The 6,936-nt window shown below is 42.8% G+C and overlaps 1 long non-coding RNA gene across 2 annotated transcripts; it reads right to left on the bottom strand.

Moving 5' to 3' along the window:
- Positions 1–1,707: 1,707 nt before the first annotated feature.
- Positions 1,708–6,090, bottom strand: LOC135541076 (uncharacterized). Of its 2 annotated transcripts, XR_010455913.1 has the most exons (4): positions 3,432–6,090; positions 3,243–3,317; positions 2,787–3,113; positions 1,708–2,543 (listed from the first exon to the last, which is right to left on the bottom strand). It is a non-coding gene; the product is annotated as an uncharacterized LOC135541076 (long non-coding RNA). The 2 variants fall into 2 exon arrangements; XR_010455912.1 differs by having other exon boundaries at positions 3,243–6,090.
- Positions 6,091–6,936: the final 846 nt, after the last annotated feature.

Below are 6,936 nucleotides of genomic sequence, written 5' to 3'. Positions count from 1 at the left end.
ATTCATCATATGTTTGCAAGTTACTTCTCATCAGAATGGTATTTTTGTATAATACTGTGGCGAAGTTGCAGTTATCTGTTCTTTGTCAAGACTAAGTTGCATGGACCGCAGAGAGGGGAGAGGTCAAGGGGTCATCATGTGTAAACATATCTTTTGCTCTTTTGCTCCACTGTGTCGGTGTGCCAGTCACTCCCTACTTTTCCCATCGGGGAAAGGAGGATGGCAGTGTCTGGAATCATTCTATGCTCTCCGTGAGTTTGTCCAGGATTGGTTGTATTTAGAATTGGTTGTATCTAAATGACAATTTGATATATGCCTGTTGATATGGAGGGTTGGTTTATGGTTCTGAGTTTGAGAAAGGAGACAAAGCTGAACAATGAATTATGCCGATGCTGTCTTATCCTGTGTATCTTTGCTATAAAGGATCCCATTTGCCATTATGTTGGGACTCTCAACTTTTCATTAGAGATACTGTACTGTTGAAAGTCAAAATGCTATTGCAAGGTGGAAGGGACTCTCAGAGAATTCATTGATAGACACTGAATTGATCTGAGAGTCACAGGGTTTGTGATAGAGCTCATATCATTAAAGATGGACTTTGATAACTAACTCTGACTTGTGTGTGTGGTTTGCTCCCATGATTTGGTAAATAGAGGAAATTTCCACGACACAACACAAATAAACAAACAAAAAACACAATCGGTTGGGGACACGTAAAACATCTGCCTTCTTCTCCGTCACCAATCACACACCAGGTCTAGTCTTAACTATGTTAGCTGTCAGTATTCAGTGCTCATGACTTGGCCCAAGTTGAGACATTCCTGCTCCCTTGGCTATTCCTGCATCATCTAATGAGTTATTACACTGATCTGTGTTACACTGTGACTGTTAAATCCAATATTAACCTGGTGGAAAACACAGACACACACACATGCTTTTGACTTTGATGAATTGATTTTGGATATAATACTCCTAGTCTATCAAGAGGAAGCCAGGTGATATCACATATATGTATAAAACATCATTGTCTCCAGCATCAGGAGCCTGCAGGAAATAGGGTTAGATTATATGCTTAAGCAGCAATGTTGCTGTTCCGCTGCGCTCCATAGACTTAATCATGTGCATTCCACACCTGTATACATTCAAGGGAACCTCTATGTCTAGTAGTCCAACGCCACAAACAACAGGTCAATTAGTCAAAACATTTCCATTAAGCACAATTTGTCAAATCTGTTCTGGTGGGTACACTCAAAAGCCAGGTGAGGTGAGAGATCAGCAGTAGTGAGGAGTAACGTTGTGGTCAGGGATCCAGCACACTGTCCCAGGAGGAACAGCTCAGTAATATCCAGTGAGTCAGACAGGCTCTGTGGAGGGGCAGCTCACATCACAGTACTCCTCCTAAGAACTCAAACTGCCTTATTAAATCATAGTGCCTATTTAGTCGCTACACTGATGGAACAATTTAATGCTCTCGGGACATAATGCAAAATATTGACTATAGTGCTCATCGGCATACTGTAACTTGCAGCATCTCTTCATGCGTCTGATTTGATTCTGTGAAAGGCATAGGATTGATCCCTATCCTTGTAATGAAAAACGTGCTCTAACATTTAAAGACCAGAAAACAATAAGCGCAGTTCTAGATGGAAGCACGCGAGTACACATCAGGTTTAATTCTGATCTGTTTCAGATAAACAACTAGAGAGAAGCTCAGAACAGCCACATCTGGACTCTGTACAAATGTATTAACTATACAAACGGTACAGAATGCTAATGACAGCATTTTATATGAACAAAAATATAAGCACAGCATGCAACAATTCCAAAGATTTTACTGAGTTACAGTTCATATCCCTAATCTATGGATTTCACATGACTGGAAATACAGATATGCATCTGTTGGTTACAGAGACCTTTAAAAAATGGGCCTCACAATGGTGCACCTGTGTAATGATCATGCTGTTTATTCAGCTTCCTGACATGCCACACTTGTCAGGTGGATGGATTATCCTGGCAAAGGAGAAATGCTCACTAACAGGGATGTAAACAAATTTGTGCACCACATTTTAGAGAAATGCATGTGGAACATTTCTGGGATCATTTATTTCAGCTCATGAAATATGGGACCAACAATACGTGTTGCATTTATATTTTTGTTCAGTATATATGGAAGGAAAAAAATACACGAAATGGACAAGAACTAGCTTGGCCTGTGGTTAATAGAATGCCTGATATCTTAATTATTTGTAGCTGTTGTACATGGCCACAGAAAGGAAGAACAAATCAAGTAAACCAAACAAAACACTTAAATAACAAATGTACATGCTCCTCTTGTTCTTATAATTTTCACAGTGGTGGGGATAATGGGATAACAAGGGTGTAGGGGTGAGGAAGGAGGGGGCGGCTGTAGTCCCTGTTCATGCAAGCTCTATGAAGCGTGCAAAGATGGCCTTGAGCACGGTGTCCTTGTAGGTGTCCGATGCGTAGAGTTCGTAGTTGCTTCCCTTGATGCCCAGGCGTGTGCCCTTGGTCCGTAATGATGCCTGTGGGGAGAGGGCAAGAAGATGCCTATTAAAATAGACAGATTGGGATCAGGCACCCCTCAGGTACACCTGCTAATTGACCACACATATACAAACTCAACACACCTTCACACACCAACCCCATCTGCCAGGAAACAGCCCAGGGACATGGAACTTCAAGCCATCTTTGCAAGTGAAAAGGCCTGTATAGTTTCTAGTTTTCTCTGACAGTGATGCACGGCTGGTTGCGGCCCTGGCCCTTACCTTCTTGCCAGCTCATTGCCTGCAGCATCTTGTTCCCAATGTTGTCATTAGTCAGACCGTCTTTGGTGGGCTGCTCATAGTTCCTGTGTGTCAGGTGGTTGAGAAGAGATGGGAATTAATCAAATTATATTAATCAAATGTAATTCATTTGTTAGTTCTGTTAACTTGAATTGATCAAGGCTATAGTTGGACAATAACATATGTTAGGGGAATATGAGACCCCTGCTTTTGAGATAGGGAGGAATAGGAGGCTAATAGAATTTCTTCTTCTTGGGCGCTGGTGGTTCAGGAACACCATTCTTATCCCTTCTTTCAGCTGCTCTGTCTCTGTATTTCAGCAACACAGAGAATCACAGAATAATATCAACATGATACAACTTAGAGGTGTCATTGAATATCTCAACTTTCTAAAAGTGTCCCTGTGAATGGTAGAAATCTTCAAAGAGTAGAGCCTACCTCTATATATTTTCTCTCCAACTCCTCCAGCTCGGCTTCCTATAGTTTGGATCGTCTGTGAATTTCCAAGTTTTGCTAAAACGATTAACAGAATAAAAAGGTTAATTCCCCCCGGGAACTATGCAATTCACACATTTAAAAGGCACGACCAGTCTTGGCATGAAAGTGCAACAGAATGTATGTTCTCACCTTGTTTATGCTAAAGGACAATTGCACACCCTGAGCAGATGGCAGGGCTAAAAATAACCCAAAATATTTCCACCCAGACTCATAGAGATTAAAGTGTCATCCTGCTGCTTGCCATCCTGCAGGTCTGAAGCTGTTGGTGCCGCAGCAGGGCGTCTTCGCTAGGGAACTGCCTGAGACAGAGCAGATAGGCCAACTTCCTCCAGTCTGTTAGCCTGTCTGACCGCTCATCACCTCCAACTCCCTGATCTGGGTCTGCTGCCTCCTCTGGGTGACTGTCCCCACTGTAAAATGCTACTCTGCAATACACACACAAACATTTTACTACTAAGTGAGAACCATGCTACAGTACACAAGCCACTGGAGAATCGAGGGCCGGGCTTTCCAATAGGGCTAGATACACAGTGACAAGAAATCTCACAACAAGATGGCCTCCAAGGAGCTAAAAACACTCCTAATCCAAACTGCAAATATATTTGTTTGCATCCTAAAACGCTTCATTGTCATCTAAAGGCGTCCGCATGCTTCCCAGACGAACAGCTCAGAAGAGTTTGTAAATATATTATGATGACATTTTGTGACGTTTTTGGACTTCGGTTAGGAATTTTTCGGCTGTTCGGGCACACAAAAAATGTTCTGGAGGCAAGTTGAAGTTCCAAGCCGCATTATACGCCCCTTCGTCAATGATTGGTCAACAGTAGGGTTCTTCAATAAAGTTATTGTTGTCATTCAAGGAGAGACAACTCGTTTTCATGCACAGAATGCGGCTCCGGCAGCTTAGGACAGACGGGCGGCTCCGGCAGCTCAGGACAGACGGGCGGCTCCGGCAGCTCAGGACAGACGGGCGGCTCCGGCAGCTCAGGAAAGACGGGCGGCTCCGGCAGCTCAGGACAGATGGGGGGCTCCGGCAGCTCAGGACAGACGGGCGGCTCCGGCAGCTCAGGACAGACAGGCGGCTCCGGCAGCTCAGGACAGACGGGCGGCTCCGGCAGGTCAGGACAGACGGGAGGCACTGCATCACTGTGCCACTAGAGATTCTGAGTTTGAGTCCAGGCTCTGTTGCAGCCAGCCGTGACCGGGAGACACGTGGAGCGGTGCACAATTGGGCCAGGGTCGTCCGGGTTAGGGAGGGTTTGCCGGCAGGGATGTCCTTGTCCCTTCCCACACTAGCGACATCTGTGGCTGGCCGGGCGCAGTGCACGCTGACACGTTCGCCAGGTGTACGGTGTTTCCTCCGACACATTGGTGCTGCTGGCTTGCGGGTTAAGTGGACATTGTGTCAAGAAGCAGTGTGGCTTGGTTGGGTTGTGTTTCGTACGGCTCTCAACTGGGAGTTGTAGCGATGAGACAAGACTGTAACTACCAATTGGATACCACAACAATGGGGGTAAAAAGGTGTAAAAATATATATATATATATATATATTATAAATAAATACAATTAAATGACAAAATAGAAAAAAGTTTCTGTAGACTGGGGTCTAAACCTCTAATGCATGTAAACCTCTAATGCAGAATATGGGAAATATTGGGAACTGCTGAAATTTGAAGGCATTACATTCCAGGCCAGAGAGAGCAAGATATCCCAACTGGCGGGTGACACCTTGACAAATGTGTCACAAGCTAGATTAGCATTGGATATTGTGAAGCAGTTCTCCAAAATCTCAGGTTTAGTATTAAATCCTTCCAAATGTGAGATGTTTGTTCTGAAAGGAGCTGTCAATCCAGCAGATGGTAACATCTCTGAAAAAGATACTGCAACCTATCTCGGTGTAAAGATCACCAAAAATCTTAAGGCTGTGAATGATCTTAATTTGAATCCTGTAACTGAATCTATCAAAAGAAGTATCCTCATGGTTAGGGAGGGATACATGTCTTCAAGGGAGGGTGCTTTTATCCAAAGCTGAGGGGCTATCTTGTGCATCCTATCTTTTTTAATCTATTGACATTCCAAATCCACTTGCTGTACCTTAGATAGGCCATTGTACAACTTCATATGGAAAAACAAGCCATGTAAGATAAACGGTGTTAAAAGGTACTTGAGAAATCCTCATAGTTTCTGGAATATTATACCTCATATGGTTATTCATAAGTTTGGAGGGCTTAATTTCTTACTACAATGTCCATATATTGTGATTAAACTTCCTGTGAAATTGGTGGCTTTTCACAAACAGGCTTTAATGTTCTGGGCTTTGCTGAAAAACACAACTTTTCACTTCATACAGTATTTGTTTTATATGGAATAAAATTATTATTTTACTGTAACTGGTTCTCTAAAAAAATTGTCCCAACATCTGCATAGTATGGAATAAAAGTGGGGCTTTTGATAGTCTTAAAGGGGCAATCTGTAGTTGTTACATCCATTTTTGGATTTATAAATGATATATATTAATGTAAAGATATAATGTAATCATGTTATTATATGTAGTAGAACATCCATATTTGGCCAGCTATGTAAACTTTAACATTGGTTTATCTTGCAATAGATGTTCAATTAGTAACATACATTTTTGTTTTCTTCTAATGCCTCTTAAGTGGAAATAATCTAAAAAGTAACTGAAAGGAATCAGTTTATGTTACTGAGTTTGGTTAATCCAAAAGTTGTGTTACTGATGACAATTTTGGAGAGGTAACTAGTAACTGTAATGGATTACATTTAGAAAGTAACCAACCCAACCCTAATGACAAAACAGTATGGCAGCAACACAACATGACAACAACATGGTAGCAACACAGCATGGCAGCAGCACAACATGGTAGCAGCACGAAACATGGTACAAATGTTATTGAGCACAGACAACAGCACAAAGGGCAAGAAGATAGAGACAACAATACATCACGCGAAGCAGCCACAACTGTCAGTAAGAATGTCCATGATTGAGTCTTTGAACGAAGAGATTGAGATAAAACTGTCCAGTTTGAGAGTTTTTTGCAGCTCGTTCCAGTCACTAGCTGCAGCAGATTGAAAAGAGGAGCAACACAGGGATGTGTGTGCTTTGGGGACCTATAACAGAATGTGACTGGCAGAACGGGTGTGTCAGATAGGGGGAAGTGAGTCCTAAGTGAGTTTTCTAAATAAGCATCAACCAGTGGGTCTTGCGACAGGTATACAGAGATGACCAGTTTACAGAGGAGTGTAGAGTGTAGTGATGTGTCCTATAAGGAGCATTGGTGGCTAATCTGGCCGAATGGTAAATTACATCTAGCCGCTCGAGACCACCCTTACCTGGCGACCTATAAATTACGTCTCCGTAATCTAGCATGTTAGGAGGTGGTAGGTCTGGTGAAGTCCTCGAAGGCCGAGGCTTGCCCGAGGGTCAGGATAAAGATGTGTCTGTGACAGTAGGAGTGAAGTTTTTGGAAAAAATGTACCCTTGCCTTTTGGCTGATCCATTTGTGGTTTAAGGGTGTGTGAAAACAGAGTTGGGTACTGTGGAATCGGTGAGGGTAACCAGAAGTGGTCTTGTGTTAATTGTTTGTGTTTCTGCTGGTCAGAGGGAGAAGGCGCT

The sequence above is a fragment of the Oncorhynchus masou genome, chromosome 6 (genome assembly GCF_036934945.1).
Source record: "Oncorhynchus masou masou isolate Uvic2021 chromosome 6, UVic_Omas_1.1, whole genome shotgun sequence".
Taxonomy (NCBI): Eukaryota; Metazoa; Chordata; class Actinopteri; order Salmoniformes; family Salmonidae; genus Oncorhynchus; species Oncorhynchus masou.
This window is presented reverse-complemented; position numbering and strand designations above follow the sequence as displayed.